Raw genomic sequence first — 23,611 nt, forward strand, 5'->3', positions numbered from 1 at the left:
AAGACAGGAAGGAAAAAAGGAAAGAGATGACAAAGCACATGATGAAGTAGGCCACTTCTTGCACCACTTCATATCCTCTTGGCTTTACCTAACTCTGACCTCCTGTGATAACCAGCTCTGTACAGACTCCAACCAAATTCACGTAGAGTTGAGAAAATTTTCATCAAAGCCCTAACAAGTTTTAAAGGCTGATTCTTAAAGACATCGAAGAACATCAGACCAAGAATAGCCAAGACACTTCCGAAGACAAAGTATGGGAATTCCTATCAGATATCAAGGCTTTTTATGAACTATAAAAATTGAAATACTATACTTTTGGCCCAGGAATAGACCACTGACCCCTGTAACAGAGAGCCTAGAAATGGACTCGTACCTAAATGGAAACTTTGGTACATGACTGAAGGGTTATTAAAAATCAAGGGCCAGGTAGGACCTGAAAAAATACCCTGAAACAACAGATTATCCAACAACAATGGATACTCAAGAAAAAATGAAAATAAAGGATCCATATTTACTTTTTTATTTCTATCTGTATGAGATGATGACTGTTAACTAAACTTACTGTGGGAATCATTCCATAATATTTGTAGGCCAAATAATTACATTGTATACCCTAAACTTATATAGTGTTGTATGTCATTTTTAAAATTTTTTTTTATTATGTTCAGTTAGTCACTGTACTGAGGAGGGCATGTGATGTGATGGATACTGGATGTCATACCTAACTAATGATTCATTGAACACTACTATCAAAAACTAATGGAGCCCTTTCTTGATGGAAAAATCAACTCCACATAAGGAAAGGACATACATATGAAAGGCAGTATCTTAAAATATTTCAAATAAAATGTAAGAGACTCTATGGCACTAAAGTAAGGAAAGATTAAACAAGATCACAAAGTACCAACCACTCAGAGGTGTCTAAAAATAAAATTAAAAAATAAACACTCGCCTCTTCTGAACCTTAATAGGAACAATCACAAAGACAATCATGTCCATATAAGGACAACCAGCATGGTAAAGGGCCTGGAAATCTTCTTAGAGAATAGACACATAAACCTGGAAAACTTTTAAAAATAAAGATGATTTACAAGGCATACAATAATTACCTTCAACTATATGAAATATGAAAATGTTCTGAAGGCTTGCTAAGTGTTGGAGGATAGGAACTTATAACCACGCAACTCCAGTTTTCTCTCTTCTCCCTGGGAAGGACCAGGATGGAAAGAATTCTTTGGGTTTGAATCAAGCATGTGTAGACCCCAACCTTGCTATCTTTTTAAAAAAGGAAAAAAAATAAAAAACAACAACAGGGAATTCTATTTGTCCTGATAGGATGTAGCAGATAGACTCACAGAGATGAACTGTACAAGGTCAGTACAGTTCAGGGAGAAGTTATTGGAACCAAATGATGTTTGAAGATCAAAGCCCTAATTTTATCCACAATTATGATGACCTTGTAGAGGTATCTGGACTCTTCGTATAATGCTAGTTGGCTCAAAATCAATGGGGAAAATGGTATGAGGAGTTATGTACATGATCACAACCTTTAAAATTCACATCACACTACATACACACACACACACACACACACCTTTCTTGATCTGGAAAGACTTTTAAGTAACAGTTTCTTAGGAGTGGTTCTCCAAAGGAAAAGCAGTTGAACAGGTAGAACTTAGAAGGAAATATATTTCAATTTGAACTTATTAATATCAAAAAAACTTCTCACAATTGGTTGGTAAGTGTGATACAGGAAGTTTCCCAGCAAATTTCCAATGAAGGCCACCAACTCACAAAAGCAGGAGGTATTCCTGTAGTATATGTGGCCTCTAATGTCCCTTCTAACTGTAAGATTCAAGGAAGTTTTTGAAACACAGGCTTAAAATCCAATTTTGTCATATAAGATCTCTAACAACAATGCAAATGGGCTTTAACCAATATCCTTGAGTTACAAAGTATCTTTTCCAAATTTTGTATGCATTCTCTCTCTCTTTCTCTCTCTCTCTATATATATATGTCAGAATCTGGTAGGAAACTTTCTTTCTGACAATAAACATTGAAGTGTGGCAACCACAAAAGCAAGACAATTCCTTACACCAAGAATATTCTTACCTGGAGAATTAATCATCACTTGAAAAGGTTCTAGAGATGGACTTGAATGTCTTTAGATAAAGCAGAAAGCATTCGGTATGTATAATTCACTTTATCTACCTTTCCCCCGAAACTCCTGCTCCGCTTTGTTTTCCTGCAACGCTGTCTCCTGCTTTTTTTTTAATTGCCCCCCCCCCTTATAAAGAAGAGTAGGTTGACGTCAGCACAGTGGGTGGGTCCCATGCTTGTCTGAATATTAGAATCATCTGGAGAGGTTTTACAACTTCAGTGACCAGGCCAGACCTCAGATAAATTAAATTAGAACTCATAGAAGCGTGAACCAGACAAGATTTATTTTTAAAGTTCTCCAACTGATTCCAGTGTTGGGACAAGACTGAGACCTACTCTAATCGCAAACATTAGTAGTTCCCAAACTTAGCCTGCATGAGAATCCCCTAGAAGCTTCGGTGAAACAGATTGCTGGGCTCCTCCCGCAGAGTTTCTTATTGAGAAGGCCTGGAGTAAAGCTGAGAATTTGCGTTTCTAACGAGTTTCCACGTGATCTGAGGACCACACTGCGAGAACCACGGGAATACCCAAGTGTGTGTACTTTCACCCATTGAGTTCTCGAATAGGGAGGCTTTAGGATACAAAGTGAGTTGCTTGGTGATGTTTCCATTGTGAGGTGGATTTCCACACATACAGCAAGTCAGTTAATAAAAAATGGTTCCCGGGGCGCCTGGGTGGCCCAGTGGATTAAGCCTCTGCCTTCGGCTCAGGTCATGCTCTCAGTGTCCTGGGATGGAGCCCCGCATTGGGCTCTCTGCTCAGCAGGGAGCCTGCTTCCCCCTCTCTCTGCCTGCCTCTCTGACTACTTGTGATCTCTGTCAAATAAATAAAATAAAAATCTTTAAAAAAGGGTTCCCTCCCTCTACTCCCACCCCCCACTTTTTAATAGGGTAAAAAGATTTCTTAATACCCCAGGCAATCTTAACCTAGAACTCACTTCTGACTTGTTATAGCCCAGGGAGATCCAAAAGGCTTTCCAAACTTCCAACAACCCTGACTGGGAACAAAAAAGCCCTAAATCCACAAGCCATATCACCACCTCTTTAAGAAGAAAATAACATACATATGCACATACATACATATACAATATAAATAATCTTAATATTATATATATATTTCTTTTTATAAAATTGATAACAAAAATCATAAAATGAAGTTTTTTAAGTATGAGAGTTAATCTTGTCACTGTCAAAGCAACACGGCTCCCAGGAAAATATCCTTTTCCGCTGATCTCCCAGAGTATTTGGGAACTTGGTCTGAAGGAAAACAAAGGTGCATCTGCTTTTCCCATCTGTTTCAAGCCTGGATAGTCTTTTAGTGTTTCGGAGTTTTCATTATTGAAGAACAGTGGGAACAAAAAAGATGAAGTTACTCCTGCTAAATTTGTACATTCAATCTCAGCAACCTGGCCGCATCCTTAAATTTATCTTTTTATGCAGTTCTGGCCTCGAGTTTCAGACTCATGCAATTTCCCTCGTTTTGACAATCTGCGGGCTGTTTCAATATCCAACCCAATGATTAGAGTGCCAAGACCATTATTTTCCTTAAATTCACAGGGAAGACTTCCATTTTTTTTTAAATTTAGCATTTGCTGCCACATTTTCGATGCCTTCACTGCCGCTCAGTCTTCTTTCAAGTTGGGAGCGAGAAGCTAATGAAATTCAGGAAGAACAACATAAATGCAATCTCACCCCTGAGGAGAAATGCAGTTCTTCATTTTGGGGAAGATTGAAAACCTCACCGCGTCCGTGTTCCTTGAAAATGTGCTTCCAGACCGTCTTCATCATCACCCTCATTATATTGTGGATAAAATGAGAAAGTATGTGTGAAATCCTTGAAAGAGCTCAAAGCCCTATACAAATATAAGGCTTGATTGTTATTGTACCGAGACACAGGCGGCTGCTCAGGCATGAGATTCTTCTCCACAATGATTCGGGGGTCGATAAGTCTTCTCACAACTAGTCCAAGAGTAGCGGTTAGTAATGTACCCAGCCTTTGCTCTGACGCTGCATGGAAGTGAGGAGAGCCATATGGAGACTTAAAACTAAGTGTGTTGCATGATCTTTGGGGTATCTAACCAGAATGGAGAGTAGTAGGTTGACCTCATATCCATCTGAGCTGAGTTAGGGAAGTTTTTTTACTTAAGGCCCAAACCTAGATGACCTCACGTTATAATAAAATTCCAAGATAGGGGGAACCTAATTCAACACTGTTAAATTACACATGGGCCAAAGAAACCTGGAAGCGTAAATGCACTTGCCCTGTGTTTCACAATGAACCAGGACCTAGCAGCAAATCTGCAGCTTGTGGACACAGCTTCATATCATATGCAGAACTACTCTGTCTGTAGCTAAAATACACTGATCATGGGCCCAGCGATTACTAGACAGGTAGACAGATTCTTTGAACACGGTATTTAAGGATGTCCATATGATGCTGGTCTACTCACTGAAGATTTTGTTGACAGATCTTTTGAAAACAGACTCCAAAGTATTCCCATCTGTAGTAAAATAGTTCCCATGTCCATTAATAATTCACAACCCAGCTCAGCAAAGGGAGCAGAGAATAAACCCAATCATTAGTGGAAACTCCTATTGTCAGCACTAATAAAGGTAATTAACATCAAAGTATAAGTTTTTCGCTTATCAAGTAATTTGCCAGGGATAAGTTTATGAGGAAATTAACCAGTCATCCCATAACTCTGTACTTTTGTTCCATTGTTTTAAACATCTTAATTGCCAGGAAAATTTAGCCGCACAAAATGGAAAAAAAAAAAAAAAGAGGTTAGGAACTCAGGGAGTATATGGTTCATGATTTTCCACAGCTCACTTTTTTCATTATAATTCATTTTCCATTTTTAATTAAATGAATAAAATAGCTGTGTTGCCTGTGAGATTATATACAATTGCGAAATAAAGCTGCAGACATCTCTCTCCTTAATGTGCTTAGAGAAGCCTGCTCTGCTGTCTTTTAAATAGACACATTTTCTTCACTTATCTTGTTTTGAATTTGTACAGGCTTATAAAATCACAACAGATGTTTCCTGTGACTACTGGGTACCAAATAAATTATACATCAGTTTCCCGTTGGTTTTCTTTCTTAGCAATCATCAAATTCTTTTGAGCTCAAAATTGGGTAAGACAAAATCAACTCTATTTTCTATCTTCTCTGTACTCCTGCATGGAGAATGAAGGCCAATCCAATGACAGTAACCTGGGCATTCAGAATTTTTTAAAAAAACTGAAAGACAAAACTACCTGCCCATTTCCCATTGCATCAAATCTGAAACACTGGTAGACCAGTACACCAAAAAGTATTTACTTGGTAATGAGCCCTGTGAAGGCTAGAGAATGATGAGATATGGTCTGTAAATTCAGGAGACTACCACTGAAAGTAGCCAAGTTAAACACAAGAGAAATATATTAAGAGAAACAACAGAGTTCCTCTCCCTGGAGTAAGGAAAGCATTTCCAGTAGGTAGGGAATTCGTTATAAACAGGATGACCACCCACGTTTCCTAAAGTCCTATGAGTCAGACTTTATCCAGCTAAAAGTTGTGGGAATTCAAAATAACGGACAAAAAATACCAAATTCGCACAGTGATATGTGAGCTACAAGAGATGACTTTGAAACAGGCTCTGCTATGCCCACGCGTCATTAAAATCATCTGGTATAATGACCACACTTGGATAAAACAGAAATTCAGGAGCCAAGGGTGAAATCCAAAATGACTTTCCAGGAGCACCTGCATGACTCAGTGAGTTAAGCCTCAGACCCATGATTTTGGCTCAGGTTGTGATCTCAAGGTCACAGGATGGAGTCCCACATCGTGTTCCATGCTCACTGGGGAGTCTGCTTGAGCTTCTCTCTCTCCCTCTCCCTTGGCCCCTCCCCCTTCAAATAAATAAATAAATCTCTTTTAAAAAATGGCTCTCCAAGAGGTCTACAGATGATGATGCAAAGAATGGAGCCTCGGCAACAATTGGCTGGGGTGAGCTTTACGGAAATAGTTGTTGCACAGTAACAGTAATGCACCGTGGCCAGGCCACCGTAGGTCCTGGATCTCAGAGTAGTTATAGTGCACAGCACCTGCAAGGCTCTTATTTCAAGGAGGAGAAAGTGTAGCCATGTAACTAGATTAAGGGAGAAGTAGGGGTTGCATCTTGGTGAGTGAGAAGCAGTTTCTCGAGATCTGGTTATGAAGTTACCAAATAGCCCCTCCCTCCTCTGCCCTTATGTAACTACCAGAGCCTAGAAAGGCTGTGTTTCCCAATTTATCAAGAGGTGGGGATACTCCACAAACACTGACAAACTAAGAGTTGAAATCTTGTCTCAAATATGTCTTTGCTATTCTAGTGGCCTCAGTAAGTGTTTACAATGTAGAACAGATCTCCAAATCTGTTCACATCTTAGCCCAAGGAACACATAGCCTTATGACTTTCCCACTTCACTCTTTGGGCAACTCCCTTCCCCAAATCCAAAGAGCCATCATCGTTGTCATTTATTACTAGAAAGATGGTGATGATGTGAGAGCCTGGAAATTATCACCGTTGGTCTGACCCGGGTTTTGCAAGCATGGCTATGGCCTGTCCCTGTCACTTGGGAAATTGCTTGTCACTACTCAATGCAATGTGTAAATTGTGGCAGCTGCAATTGGAGCAAAGAATCTCTTGCTGCTCATCATGAAAATTGTTTGTTCTGAGCCGCGTTCTGCAAGGCAGCTCTTTTCTAAAAGTGGCCCATTATTTCTTGAATTTTAACCATTTTGTTCTAACTTGTCAAAAGAGCAATAGGCCAAGGAGTGGGTGTGTGCAGGGCTGATGGCAGCCTGGCCCCCTTCCCATGTCCTTCCATGCCCTCTGTAGCTCGTGAATTGAGCAAACAGCCCAGGCTGAAGCATCTCCTGGGTTCTGACGCCTACCCAGGTTTGGAAGCTAATGTCCCCGAAGTAAGAGGTGAACTCCAGTGCCACAACAGAGGCTTCCTTGACTGCCAACCACACCTGAGATCTGACATCTTTCCCACCAAGACCAATACAGACAATACCAAAACATACAGCTTCCCTGCCATCACTCTTAATCTCCTAGTGATCCAGCCTTTCCTCAGTCTCACGCTCAATACTTCCCACTCTGGAAGAGAAGACTCAGGCCAGGAAAAATACAGGATCTGCACTAGAGAGTGAATGCCTCCTTGAATGTTGTGCCCTGGGCACCCCCGCCCCTGCATGTCCTTCATCCTGGCCCTCAGAAAAACCCATCCTGATCTACAGCCCATTTGGCCAGACCCTGACATCCTGTGTACGGTTAGCTGTTGCTATGTAACAAACCACCTCCACAATTCAGTGGCTTAAAATAAAAACCATTTGTTTATGATTCTGGAGATTGGCAACTTTGGCTGGGCTCACTTGGGCAATTCTTCTGGTCACAGCTGGGCTCCCTCAATGAAAGTTGCTCAGGTGCAGGCGAGCTAGGTGGCTCTACGTCTGGGAGCTGGCTGGCTATTACTAGATTGCCCAAGAATATCTCCCTTAGGCCTCCCATCTTCCAACCAGGGCTTGCTCTCATGGGAGGGAGGTAAGGTTCCCAGACAGAGACAGCAGAAGTGCACAAAACATTTCGATGCCTAGGCTCAGAGATAACACACAGTCATTTCTGCTACATTCTATTGACCAGATGGAATTATGAGGCCAGTACAGATTGAAGTGTGAAAACTTAGCTCTACCTCTTAAAGGGAAGAGTTATGGAGTCATGTTGCAAAAAGCCTAGGTAGAAGAACTGCAGCCATTTTGGTCATACCTGTACCACAACTTGCCTAGCTTTGCCCTGAATACACCTCATCCCCATGACTGGCCCCTGCTTCAAACTCTTAGCCCAGTGAGTAATTGTTCCACTACAGCTGGATGGATATGTAATCAACTGGATAATAACCAACCATTTGCCAAGTTTTCAACAGCCATCTGGATTCCCACATACCAGGTCTATATGAGCCATTGAATTCCCTGATACCAAAACTTTTTAAAAGTTGGACTGAGATGGTAACATCTCTTTGGCAGTGTTCATAAACTGTTATAACCTCTGCAGGAGGCCAGGCTTCACATCAATTTCAGTTCTATCCTCCCCACCCCAATCCTGCCCTTGCTTTCTTTTTCATGGAACATTTCCTTCCCTTGAAGGACCCCAGTACCAAGCAACTCACAAAGCCTTATATCTCAGTCAGGTTGAAAGACAGTGATTATGAAAATTTCTTATTATCGAAATCAGTGGTTTTCAAACAATAGTCTCTTCGGTGAATGATGCTGGGACAACAGGGAACCTACATGTGCAAAAAGTTGGACTCCTACCTCACACCATATAAAAAACCAACTCAAAATGGACCCAACGCCTAAATGTAAAAGCTAAAACTATAGAACTCTTAGAAGAAAACCTAGGGTTAAATCTTTGTAAACTTGGTCTTGGCATTCTTAGATATGATCCAAAAAAGCACAAGCCACCAAGGAAAAATAAATAGGACCTCATCAAAAGTAAAGACTTTTTTTGTATCAAAGGATGCCAACAAGAAAGTGAAAAGACAACCCACAAAACAGGATAAAATATTTGCCCATCACGTATCTGATAAGGGCCTAGCATCCAGAATACATACAAAAGACCTTTTACAACTCAACAACAAAAAGACAAATAACCCAAGAAGGGGCAATGGATTTTAGTGAATGGCTAACAGCCCCTGCCACAGAAGGACAGTCAAGAACTTGTGCCTTGCTTGGGACTGAGTCCCACAGAGTTTTCCTGAGTAGCCTAAGCAAACAGAAGATCAAAATGGACAGGCCTGGTTTCTCCCTCCTGTAGATGGCCTACTTGGGCCCAATCCATCACAACTTTCTGCATCCATGCCCTTGTCATGGCCTCATATACTTCTCTCTGCCTTGACTATCATGTTGGCATGGGACTTTCTTGGGCCACTAACATGAGACGGAAGTGAGATTATGCCAGTTCCACGCCTGGGCCTTAAGATGACTCGTGTGTTCAGCCTTCTTTTTTGACTTTTTACATTCACAATGAGATGAACATACCTAGGCTGACCCACTGAACCCAGTAGGAAGAGAAGAGACACAGATAGCAAAACCAAATAACACCAGCTAGACCCAACCTAGAAGAGCCAATCTCCAGTCAGCCCCCAGATTTCTAAGCCAAAGACCCACATTTTGTTTGCTGAGATTCTGTGGTTGGTTATGACACAGCATTACTGTGGCCAGAGTCAACTGACATAGCACTCCAGACCCATCTCACCCGAGTTCACTGTTGCGTGGCCGACAGTACCTTCAGAGATGTCAGGCTGGGGACAACATTTTCAGTCAGCTTCTTCAAGCTAAGTTCTCCAAGTTAAGCATCCTGCTGCTTTTCAGGTAAAGTCGTATGTGAGCTGCATTCTAGAATCCATGCATGCCCAAGATGGAAGGCAAACATTCCTCCCCGCCAGCTGACTAAGTACACGATATTGCTAACTGCATCATATTCAAAACCTCATGACTCCCAACACATTCCACAGAAGAAGCAGATGTCATCCTGAGAGGATTTCATTGTTTTCTCAATAGATGCTACAAGAGCTGCCCATGCTCTCTAGAGCAGGCAATTTATCAACAGATCAAGATCATTCGCTGTGTTTTATTAATACATTTTATTCAGTCATACTGATCTCAAACAAAGGTGTCTTCTAATTGTTTTTGCCTCTGATCTGATGGGAGCATTATTCTAGAACAATTGTATCAATCCAAAAGTTATCTTGAGTATAAAATGTAAAGAGACTACACAAAGTGCTTCTAACTATAATGAATTGTCAAAAACTTCCTAAATCTGACAGCTTTACCTAGAAATTGAAAATAACATTTTACTTCCCCCCCACCATAGCAACATTTTTTTCTTTTTAAGCAGGAAGACATTAGATGCCATGGGATTCTCAGACTTTAGTAAAATCAGCTGCACATCAGCCTGATCTTTTTAAGCAAGCAAGTGGCCTGGTCAAATGTTAACAATATGAGCATCTCTGAACTCCCTTCTCCCTTCCATTTCCACCAACAAAAGTCTCTCCCTCTTTGTGAAAGTGAAACATCCCCTCCAAACTGCAGAACCCTACACAAAAGCAAAGGTACAGATTGTTGGAAAGTCTCAGAAAGAAGTTTGAATCATATACATTATTGTAGACAATAGAACACACCTCCCTGACTTCCATCTACGGGGGAGGGGGTGGTGTCTGGACCTCAATTGCTGTGCTCTGAAAGCCACTGGGGCATTCGTGTGGGGGTGGGGCCACATCTCCCACGGGCTGCTCCCAGCCAATGACTGAACAGGCCAGGGGTACCCAGGAAAGTAGGCCCACTCCGAGGAGACAGGGAATACTTCTGCTGGCCAATGTCGGCTGGAGGACACTCAGACAGCCTTGCCAAACCTTTATGTGACCTCACATCTATCTAGGTGCTTCAACCCAACCTCTCGCCCGTCACTTCCATATGGGTCACATGCACACTGAGGTCTGATGGCTCTCCTAGCCTTGCCCGGCCCCCTGCCCATTTTCTTTCATGGACAGTTTTCTTAACAAAAGCCTTGCCCATTTAATCCTGTCTTGACTTCTGTTTCTTATAGGACTGGGATGAACACAGACATATGCGTGTCCTATGTTTCAGGCCAACTGCTCAGAGGACAATGGTCTCTCTGCTCTTAAGAAAAACTATTCTCAAGTAAGCCAAATGAATTTGCTGGCTTGCCTGTGCTTGTTATAATTGTTTCTTATTATTGACTATAACAATAAAGAACCTATCTCTTAATCATTATTATAATAATCAAAGAAAATACATAGTCATCTCATTTACCTACCATGTTTAAATGTAACCTAAGACTCACTAAATATGATGACATACCTTCTTTCCTTCAACGTCTTTTTGGTGCAGACTATGTCCCAGAGATCAGGGTCCTTCAGTTGGTGGGCATGGGAGGGTAAGGATAATCCAAAGGCTGGTAAATACCTGAGCAGGTTGGTAACACTCAATCATGCCAAAGGCCAAATTCCAAATTTTGTAATCTCCTAATTTTCAGACCACAAAGTCCAAACTTGGACACAGTGTGTAATTCTTTTATGAGAGCCAGCATCCTTCATAACTATTCTATTCTCTTTCTCAGTGACAGACTATATCATACCTTCTGAGTCACCCCCACCTCCTATTGCTTTCCAATGCTATCCCAAATAATTAAAATGACATTTGAGGAGTAAGAGCTCTTTCCCTACTTGTTCACAATAGTGACAAGACTTATGTAGGGGGAGGGAGCACAGCACTGATTAGCTGGGAAGAACAAGAACAGTTGGCATTCAAATATGGCCCAATGGCCACACATTCTTACCCTGCCTTTTTCATTAAGACAGGTGGCCATTTGAGCAGTTTTTTTTTTCTAACAAAAATAAAATTTCCCATTGGCTGTCAGTCTCCATATTGACAAATACGTGTCTCCCAAATGATTTTTGGTTAGCAACTCACAGAGTGGCATTTTTATCACAGTCAAGAGGAGAGTGACTAAAATATGCTAATACTGATTTGCCTAAGCAAAAGTTCAGGAACTACCTAAATGAAAACTCTTGGTGGGACCTCCTCTTGGACCCTGTCCTAGCCTTAAAACCTTATCTGGGATGATATGTGCTGGTCTATCAGGATTTGGTCTACATGAGACTCTTACTGCTCTGTTAGAATGGTATATTCCATGAATCCCCCATTTCCTGATGTCATCATTATCTCTCATCCTGAATTTCTAAATCATGTTCTATTCTGTGCCTCAGTGAGACTCCTCCTGGCTCTTGCCCAGTTGGTTCTGACTCCTCCCTGGTGCTTGGTCTGTTCTATATCTGCTGTTTGGACTGTGATCACCCCTCACTGTCTAGCATGCAGAGCACTGTGGCACCATTCCAGGCATAGGGCCCCAGATCATGGTGTGAAATGGACCAGAACTAGGCAGGAATTGGAAGGAGACTGGGACAAAGGATGTGCTATTGTTCCTGGGTTGTTTTTCAGCACTGTCCCATTCTTTCCACTGAAACTTACTCAGCAATATCAGGAGTATCTCCTTCATCTCTAAGACTCAAACGCCAGCCAGGTCATCTGTGAATGAGATCTCAATAGAGAATGTGGACTTGGAAAGATCAGAAAATAAAAACAGATTTTAGAGAAGTATTTCTTCACCCGAGATTTTACTCACAAATTATATTTCTCCAGAAGATGATCTATTGAAACACAGTTCCATAAATCATTAAGAGGCACTGTATAAAAGAAACTTAATTTCCATGATCAAATAAGTCCAGAAAACTGTGGCTGAAAGAAAGTCAGTAATTTTGTAATTTTCTTCACTACAGGACTTCTCAGAGCTTTTGTTGCACAATAGGAATTATGATCAGCAAGAAGAAAATACAGGATAAAGCAGTTCTCAAACCTACTTGGCCATGGAAGCCGTGTTTTGTCTTTTTTTTTTTTCAATGCAGACCTAGTTTTCAGAGGACCATAGTTTGTGAAACACTAACCAAGAATAATGTCTCTCAGTCACAGAGGACACAGTGGAATAAAAATGATGAAGGATCCTTTCTGAAAAGCCATGCTCCTCCCCTACCCAAGTGACCCATACATTTCTTACCCCACATGGGGAATTGGTATTACTCTCGGTTTCCACACTTTGGGCAATTCAGTTTGGCTAGAGTGACCTTGAGAAAGTTACAAACCTATCCCAGGCATGGTTTCTTCATTTATGACAACTGGCCATAATGATATATCTTCCCAGTCTAGTTCCCAAAGCTATAAGAATTAATGGAGCCTTTCGTAAGGAGCAGTGTGAATTCCTTGGAGAAAGTCTCTATGTAAATACAAGGTCTTGTCATCTTAAATGCTGTGGATTTATGCCCCGGACTCCACAGTGACAGTGGTGCAGAAAGAGCACTCCATTATTTTTCAAAGCCGCAGATGTCTGAGCAACACATTAGCCTTTCAGCCATTGTCATTTATAAATACTGCCCTCCCAGATACATGAAATTCCTATTTCTTCCTCTGAATTGCTAAGATGTGGCAGCAATGCACCCATGAAAGCCAAAACTCTTCACTATTTCACTATTAGTATTTCTAAGGGATAGAAAAGGGAGAGGAGTGTGGATGCATGTGTATTACATTTATTTCCACAAAAGAGGGAAGGGCCAACATAGGATGAACCGGGTTCTTTGTTATTTATGTAAATTGGCCTTTGAGATCTAATGCGTGAGTGTTTACTCACACGAAAGGAAAATTGTACCAAGATTCCAAATTAACTTGGCATAAGTGAAGGCGGGGGAAATCAGAGGGGGATACAAACCATAAGAGACTATGGACTCTGGGAAACAAACTGAGGGTTTCAGAGGGGAAGGGGTAAGGGGATGGGTGAGCCTGGTGGTGGGTATTAAGGAGGGCATGGATTGCATGGAGCAGTGGGTATTATATGCAAACAATGAATCGTGGAACACTGCATCAAAAACTAATGATGTACTGTATGGTGACTAACACAACACAATACAAATTTTTTAAAGAAGATACATTAATTACACCAATGAGTAAAAAATGCGTTGGGGCTGTGGAAGCATGGTATTTGAAGCACTGGTTTGAATTGACTCAGAAAATTTTTACTGCAGACCAGTGTGTGTGTGTGTGTGTGTGTGTGTGTGTGCGTGTTTTAAGAAGTGAGTGAGCCAGACAAAAGAAGCACAGCTATGAGAGTAATCATAGGCATGAACAAGGTGTTTTTCAAACAGTAGCAACAAAGAAAACATATGATACTGACTAAATGTAAACTTGGCCAATGTTGTGTTGGTTATGTAGGTGATCCCGAGCTAAATGGATATGGAATGTCTGGCTCTGAGAAACCAGCCGGTTACATCCACATTACAATTTTTCAGGGACTTTCATGCTTTGTATCTAATTTATTCTTGTGTCTTACCTGCCCCAGGGAGTTCTTTGTTAGACTGAGTTCTTTTTTAATTTAAATGTATCCTTCCCTTCTTGCCACCAGCCATCTCTATTATCACAATCTTTGCTCTGTCCAAAAGGCTTTTTATCTCCTAACCGATAATTTTCCTTCTGCTCCCACTCTGTCTCAAGAAAAGTTCCTCAATCCTTGAGAGATAAAATGACAACTGAGAAGTTAAAAATAAATAAATAAATCTCTCCCTGCCCCTCAGTTTTTCTTAGAAACACCCACCCCGTTGAGACTCCAGGGCACTTCTTGGACTGTGCCTTGTCACGTCTGTAAGAACCCAAAGTACCGATCTTCGTCTAAAATCCCAAGTTAGGGGCGCCTGGGTGGCTCAGTGGGTTAAGCCTCTGCCTTCAGCTCGGGTCGTGATCTCCGGGTCCTGGGATCGAGCCCCGCATCGGGCTCTCTGCTCAGCGGGGAGCCTCCTTCCCCCTCAATCTCTGCCTGCCTCTCTGCCTACTTGTGATCTTTCTCTCTGTCAGATAAATAAATAAAATCTTTAAAAAAAATCCCAAATTGCCCTTTGGAAGGAATGGCAGTTTAAAACATTCATTCTCTTGGTTTTGATCTTCTGAAACACCCCCATTAGATATTTGCATCGCCTGCAAGAACTGTGAGTTGATTCAGGGGGAGATGAATGGTTCTTGGGAAAATTTTAAACTTAAAGAAATTTCTTACTGCTATTCACTAACTCAAATTAGCTATTTCTACAAGCCCCCCCCCCCAAAAAAAAGTCCTCCTGTGCTGTCACTTGATTCAACAACTGATGTAGACACACCCCATGTATTGTTATGGGAAATTAAGCCTAGTCCATATATTATTTTAATTTCAGCTCCTTATGGCATACAGACATAGAGACCTTGTCAAAAACTGTGATGCGACACAAAGTTCTAGAAGATGTATAAAAGCCAATGACATTCCCAAAGTACATAGAAAAAAAGAGTCTTCTTTAATGTAATCATTAATGCTTTGGATTTCCTGCCAGATTTTGTGACAGTAATTCGTTCATTCAACAAAGATCTGCTGAACACCTACTAGGTACTGCTATTGGCATCATGCTGACCAGGGCTGGCAGTACTGACAGCCAAACCATACAGAATCAATCAGGGATCATAAGGTCCTGACTATTGTCTGTAGTAGTACCCTAAGCATTTTCACTTGTTAGGATACATATAGCCAGATAGATTATAGATATAGATATAGATATAGATACAGATATATATCACATACACACACACACACACTCAGGCACAAATAAATTTTAATTTGAATTACTTTAAAGCAGGGTATGCACTCCCTAGTTTAGCCACAGACCCAATTCTTCCTACTGTATCATATCCAGCAAGATTAGCCTATTAATGCAATTTCTTTGCCCCGTAAGTATTTAAATATACCCCCCTGTGGTTACTAAATAATGGCAGAGTAATCTGATATGGGCAGAGGAGATGCATGAGCAGAGCTCTCTGGGAATATCCGGATCGAAGCCAGTCACTTGGCATTAAAAAAAAAAAAAAATCGAAGGAGACCATTGAAAGAATGCAATGTGTTTATCCCCATTATCAACCTGTACATCATGCTTCTATACAATGAAGCTCTATTCATTCCAAAATAATAGAAATGTATTGTTTTGATCTTAATTTCCCAGTTAAACTTACGTCACCTCTTTAAACTTTCAAATCAAAGTTCTACTTCTCACTCCCCTTTGTGGTAACAGGGAGTTAAAAGGAGTAACTTCAAATCTATGACTTTTTTCCTGACCCTGTCAGAGAGCTGAAGTCACAGAACAATGAAATGTCCGCGGTAAGGATGCAGGACAACCAGAACTCTCGTGCGTGGCTGGTGGGAGTGCAAAATGGGAGAGCCACTTTGGAAGATGGCTTGACAGCTTCTGATAAAGTCAAACATACACCTACCAAATGTAAAAACAATCAGTCTCCTAAGTATCTACCTGAGAAAAATGAAAACTTACATTCACACAAAAACCTGTACAAGGATGTTTATATGTTTTATACACAGTCACCAAAACTTGAAACAACTTGGATGTCCTTCAACTGGCGAATGGATCGATGAACTGTGGTCTGTTTATACACATTGGAATACTACCCAGCAATTAAAAGGAATGAACTACCAATTCACACAACAATCTGGGATCATCTTAAATGCACTTTGCTAAATGAAAGAAGCCAAAGCCAAAAGGCTACAGATTGCATGATTCCACTGATGGGATGTTCTGGAAAAGACAAAACTAGAGCCTTGGTTGCCAGGAGTTAAGAGGTGGAGGAGAGGTGACTATAAAGGGACAGTCAAAAGGGAATTTTTGAAGTGATGGTACTATTTTGTAATGGACTTTGGTGGTAGACACATGACTCTATGCATCTGTCAAAACCCATGGAACTGGGTGCTACAATGAATTTTACTATATGTAAATTAAAAAAAAAAACTGAGGTAGGATGTTGGGGGGAAGAGGAGATGGAAATGCAGACTATGACAAACCAAACTGTATTACAGATGAATCACATAACTACCCTGAAAGTGGTGAGGGGACAAAAAGAGTTGACCTAAATCACACTGGAAAACGTTTGACTGGATACAATAACACTAAAGGCTAAAAGAGCAGGATACAACACTATAATCCAATTGGTCTACTTGTTTCTCACAGGTTCTGAGTTAACAGTTCTGAAGCCATTTGGATTCTGGAATGAAGTAAGTAAATATATTGTAGCCAATGAAACTCCATTCTCACTGTGAGAGCAAGAAACTACAAAGAAAGGAGCAAGGTGAAACTAAATCCTGTGGTACTGAACTGGAGTCAGAAATATCAATATGGTCTCATGATTTCTTAAAGATTTTATTTGAGAGAGTGAGCAAGAGAAAGAGCCCATGAGCAGGGGCAAAGGGAGAGGGAGAAGCAGACTCCCGCTGAGCAGGGAGCCCAACACAGGGCTTAATCCCAAGACTCTGAGATCATGACCCAAGCCAAAAGCAGATGCTCAACCAACTGAGCCACCAAGACACCCTTATTTTTTAAAAAAAATTATATACAGATAAATAAATACAGAAGTAAATATCAATGTGTGTAGTCTATGTATGACAGCCCAGTAGCAATGGTTACCTCTAAGCACATGAATCTTGGTTTCTAAATACCATTCTCCAATAAAAGGAACCAGGACTCCTGGAAGAACTGAAGGAGTCAATACTTTGGCAAGGACAACATGAGATTAACTTGGAATGTGATTTGATGCCAGAAAGCAGAACGGTGCTCAAAAAATTATAACTAAAAATAGGATGAGAGCATGGTGAAAGTGCATAGGAGCCAACCTGAAAGACATCTTAATGGCCTAAGTTGGGACAACTTGAGCAACAAAATCAATAGGGATAGTATTAGAATATAAATTTAAGAATGAATAAATATCCATGAGTCCATGCCAATGCATATAAATAACTGGATAAATAAATACACAGGAGAGAAGGGTCAGCTCTCCCATAGAAAAGAACTCTAACTAAGTAAAATGGAAGAAATCAGGAGAATAGAAAATAGCCATTAGAACACCACAGTAGTCATTACTCCAGGCAAGACCCACCAGTGGATGTAAAAGTTTGTTTGCAAATGTATAAGTAGAAACAAGATATTTGCTTGGTCTCAAAGTACCTCTCCAAAATATTTAGTAATTACAAAGAGAAAACCAAGAATACCACAGACACCAGTTGGCAGATTAACCAACTGTTTGAGATTAGTATCACTGGGAATACATATAAACATCATGCATATGATGTATTCAAAAGGGCACATCACCTTTGTGTCATCTTTCCCAAGAATGCATAACTGTCATATGATGTATTCAAAGGGGCACATCACCTTTGTGTCATCTTTCCCAAGAATGCATAACTTTAATGTAATCATGAGAAAACATCAGGCAAACCCAAATTAGGAGACCTTCTACAAAATGACTGACCAGTACTCTTCCAAAGTGTCAAGGTCATGAAAGACAAGTAACCCTAACCGCTGTGGAATGTCACAGACTAGAGAAGACTGGAGAGGCATGACTCCATGCAGTATTGAATCTTGGAAGAGAAAAAGGATATTAGGATATTAGGGAAAAACACTGGTGAAATCCAAGTAATTTCTGTAGTTTAGTTAACAATATTGTGCCAAGGTCATTTTCTCCATTTTTATCATTGTTCTCAGATTATGTAAGATGCAACATGAGGGGAAACTGGGTGAAGGGAATTTGGGAACTCTGCCCTACTTTTGCAATTTGCCTGTAACCCAAAAACTATTGCAAAATAAAAAGTTAAAGACAATAAAAAAAAATCAGAGGTGCAATTCTTAAGCTTCTGTGACTCTCTTTTCCAACAATAGCCCCACTTGCTCTTCTAGAACAAGAGGAGCAGTCTTTTTCTCCCTCCCCTAAAACCTGGGCAGGACTTATGATGATGTCAGTGAATAGAACAGACAATTCATGACTTCTGAATCTAGGTCATAAAAAGTGATGCAGCTTCTTCCTGGCTCTCTCTTTTTGCACACTCACCCTTGGAACCCAGTCACAGTTTTGTGAGGAAGCCCAGGCTACACAAAGACTTCACATGTAGACATTTCAGCTGAAAGCCCCAGCTAACCACTAAGCCAACATTGACCTGTCAATACACCTTCAGATAACTGTAGCCCACAGCCTTCAAGCCATCCCATCAGCCACTGAGTGAAGCCAAGATAGCTGGCCCACTGAACCCCACCCAAACTGTGGATTTGTGAGCATAATTGTTGTTATTATTGTTTGGCACTACTAAGGCTTGGGGTAATTCACTAGGCAGCGCAAGATAACTGGAACACCTGCCCTAAATTGATATGATTAATTCCTCTTGGAAGATACTGGATTATATCGATTTCATCCCTTAAAGCAAAGCTTGACTCACATAGGTAAAAAGAGAACCTGTACGTGTTTGTTTCTACAGTGATTTATTTTCCAACACAGTATGCCTTTCTAAAGGAGATCAATAGGACACAGAATTATTAGGATATGTCTTTTAAGTTTCTACTTCAATTCCAGTTAGTTAACACAGTTTTATATTAGTTTCAGGTGTACAACAGTCATTCACGGGTTCCGTATATTGCTGCTGGGATATATTTTAAGGGTGTATTAGACACCTGTTTTGCTAGTTCTCATTCTAAGCACATCCATATTAATGTCTACCTGTTCACTTTCAAAATTAAGTCATTATATTTGTTGGTAAAGGAGGAGCAATGTGATCAATGTCCTAATTTCATCTTTCCTTCTTTGCCCTACACTCACCCTTTAAGTTTAAATCTATAATCTCCTGGATGGTATAGATTCTTGTCTTCTAAATAGTGCTGGGACCACACAAATAACCATCATTTACCTGAAAAGGGATGTTTTAGTAGTCTTCAATGAGATTTTTTTCTTAAATTTGCCAACTTGCATACTAAAAATCATGCTAAAAGTAGAAAAGCAAGACACATTAACTTATCAGTAAAATATGCTGATGTCAGTTACCAAATAATACATCAATAACCACGGTAGGAATGTTTGAGAATCTTTTTTACTTACATAGCTCCTAGCTCCTAATTTTCACAATTAAGCTAAATTACTACCTTGATCTTAAAGAAATTGCAAAACAAATTGTACCATCTTTGAGCTATTAACATGGAGAAATAAAGCAGGGAATTATCAATGCTTATTTTCCTTCCTGGTGTAATTAAGGAACCTGCTAATATTCTAGGAATGTAAATTACAAAATTATTTTGTTCTTATCTCTTAGATTAAAGTGAAGCATGTTTCAGCATACCTTCTTTGAAGTCACTACTACCTTCTAAGCGTATATCAATCTCTGCTTCTTTATACTTTGAGAGCAAGGGAAACAGCATCAAAAGACCACTGAGTTTTGAGACAGAAACATCTGAATTTGAATCCTGACTCTGTCACCTCCTTTCTATGTCAGTGGCTCTCAAATTTTTAACATGCATCAGAATCACCTGGGGGGCTTTTTAAAACCACAGGTTACTAGGGCCCAGTGTGGGATGGAACCTAAAATTTGTATTTCTTATAAGTTTCTAGATGATGCTGAGTTGTACACATTTGAACAAATTACTCCTTATTTTGAGTCTCAGATTCTATGGCTATAACTATAACCATATAGTTATGGTATAGATAGAAACTTCTCAGAATGGGACACCTGGGTGGCTCGGTGGGTTAAGCCGCTGCTTTCGGCTCAGGTCATGATCTCAGGGTACTGGGATCGAGTCCCACATCGGGCTCTCTGCTCAACAGGGAGCCTGCTTCCTCCTCTCTCTCTCTGCCTGCCTCTCTGCCTACTTGTAATCTCTCTCTGTCAAATAAATAAATAAAATCTTTTTAAAAAAAAAAACTTCTCAGATTTATATACCATAACTATATATATACCTATATATATATATATATATATCATAACTATATGGTATACCATATAGTTATGGTATATATAAATATACCATATTTATATATAATATAAATAGGAAGTTTCTATTTATACCATAAATATTCATTTCCTTTCTCTGTATTGCATTCCACAATTCTAAAACCTAAGCTTTTCAGAAAACAGAACTTTTGTTTTTTTTCTCCTAAATTTGGTTCAAATTCTTTTGGCAACAGGCCAGGTCTATTAACAATCTTCATTTATTCCATTTTTTTAAGATTTTATTTATTTATTTGACAGAGATCACAAGTTGGCAGAGAGGCAGGCAGAGAGAGAGGAGGAAGCAGGCTCCCCACTGAGCAGAGAGCCCGATGTGGGGCTCGATCCTAGGACCCTGGGACCATGACCCGAGCTGAAGGTAGAGGCTTTCACCCACTGAGCCACCCAGGTGCCCCTATTTTTATTTTTAAAATATTTTATTATACATATAATTTAGTTATTGGGGACTGTGGTCCTACCCCACTAGAATTATTCTGTATTATATAGGCTATAAACCTTTCTAAAATGAGGGAAAATATCTGAATTCTGAAGTCCTGGCTCTAAATGTTTTGAATAAGAAACTGGAAATCTGTGTTTAGCACTTCAACATACTTACATATTTTCCTTGTCTTATTTAACTTTTCATCTTTCTCAACTTGATTATAAACCCCTCAAGAGCAGAAACATGCCTTATGCAGCAATCTCCACATCACCTAGTACATACTGAAGATGAAATATATACTAAATAAATAACCACTGGTTTGACTTCTTGAGCCCAGTAAGATTTGAGTAAAAGATTGACATAATTCCATAGTGTGAGATTAGAGAGGAAAGATACACCAAAACTCTTGCAAGGCTCTCAAATTGCAATTCTGACTATAATCCCCATAATCCCAAATGATTCTGACAAGAAGAAAATGTAACATTGACATTTCTGCTCTTTTTTTTGCCCTTGTCACACATCATATCTACACTATTTTTTAAAGATTTTATTTATTTGTTTATTTGAGAACGAGACAGAGACAGAGACAAAAACAAAGAAAGAGAGCAGAGAAGAGCAGAGGCAGAACAACAAGACAGGCTCTGACTTGAGGCCCCATCCCAAGACCCATGAGATCATGAGCTGAGCCAAAATCAAGAGTCAGTTGGCTGGGCCTCCCAGGTGCCCTATCATATCTACAGTATTTAAACTCCTTGTTTCCTCTCACCTTCTTAAGAACCTGTGCCCTATTTCCATGTTTCAATTTGACCTCTCTTCTGATGGCTCCTCTCCATAAGCTTTTATGTATATTCAAATATTTTCACATTTTAAAAAATTAAAGAGCTTTTTCAATGAACAGCATGGAAATAAGTGGACATCCATAGACAAAAACAAAAAACAAAAACCTTGACTCACACTTCATACGAAATTTAACCCAAAATGGGTCATGGACTTCACTGTAAAACATAAAACTACAACACATTCAGAAAGTTCATAGGATAAAATCTTTGGGCACTAGGACTAGGTGAAGAGTTTTTAGCATTGACACCAAAAACATGATCCATAAAAGGAAAAAGTGAAAAGCTGGACCTCACTGAAATTAAAATTTTTTTGCTATATGAAAGACATTGTGAAAAGGATAAAAAGACGAGCTCTAGAATAAAGTAAAATATTTGCAAGCCTTAGATCCCATAATTAAGGCCAGTATCTAGAATATATATGGATCCCTCAAAACTGAACAATTTTAAAAAAAATCCAACTAGAAAATGAGTGAAAGACTTACTAAAATAAAATTTAACCATAAGATATATGTAAATGGCAACTAATCACATGAAAAGGGGTCTAACACCATTAGTCTTGACGAGATAAAAATTAAAACCACAGTGACATGTCACTACATGTCTATCAGAATGGCTAAAACAAAAAGCAGTGACAGCACCAAATACTGGTGAAGATGTAGAGAAACTGAATCACTCATACATTACTAATGGGAATATAAAATGGTACAGTCACTCAGGACAACAGTCTGGAGGTTTCTTAGAAAACTAAACTTGATTTGTAATAACTAAAAACCTAGATTCTCTTGAGTAGGTGAATGGTTAGACAAATAGACAAACTATGGTATATCCAAACCATGGACCACTACTCAGCAATAAAAAGGAAAGGAATTATTGACATACATCATAACTTGGATGAATCTCCAGGGAATTTTGCTGAAATGGAAATGCCAATCCCAAAGTGCTACAAACTGTACAATTCCAATTATATAACATTTTTGACATGATGAAATTATAGAAATGGAAACAGATGAATGGTTGCAGGGGGTCAAGGTCAGGGTGGCAAGAAGGTGAACATGGTTTTAAAGGAGCAACATGAGGGATCCTTGTGATGATATAAATGCTTGTATTTTGACCGTGGTGGTAGATAAACCTGCAAGTGTGGCAAAATTGTACTGAACTAAACACATACAGAAGAACAAGTAAAACTCAGAAAATGTGAATAAGATCAGTGGATAGCATCAATGTCAATATCTTGGTTGTGATAATACAGTTTTGCAGATGTTACCATTGAGAATAAAATGGAAGAAGGATTATTTCTGTGTTGTTTCTTGCAATTGCATGTGAAACTACAATTATCACAAAATAAGAAGTTTGATTTTAAATATGAAAATAAAGAAAACAGTTCTTCAACCCCCCCTAAATCTCTTTCTACCACCTGATATGTCTCTTCCTTTTATCAGCAAAACTTCTTTAAGAACAGTTCAGACTCTGTTTTTACTTCAGGAGCTCCTAATCACCATGTGACCAATTTCAGTTTGACTTTGAACTCTAATATTCAACTGAAACAGCTTTTTGCCAAGTTGATCAAGAATTTCCAGGTTACTAATTACAGCGACCACTCCTTGGTCCTTTTCCTAACTGGCCTCTAGCAGCATTTGACTTGGGTAAACACCTCCTAAGTCTCTCACTTCGCTTTCTGTAACACTCCACTCTTCTGCTTTTCCT

The sequence above is a fragment of the Mustela nivalis genome (genome assembly GCF_964662115.1).
Source record: "Mustela nivalis genome assembly, chromosome: X".
Classification (NCBI taxonomy): domain Eukaryota; kingdom Metazoa; phylum Chordata; class Mammalia; order Carnivora; family Mustelidae; genus Mustela; species Mustela nivalis.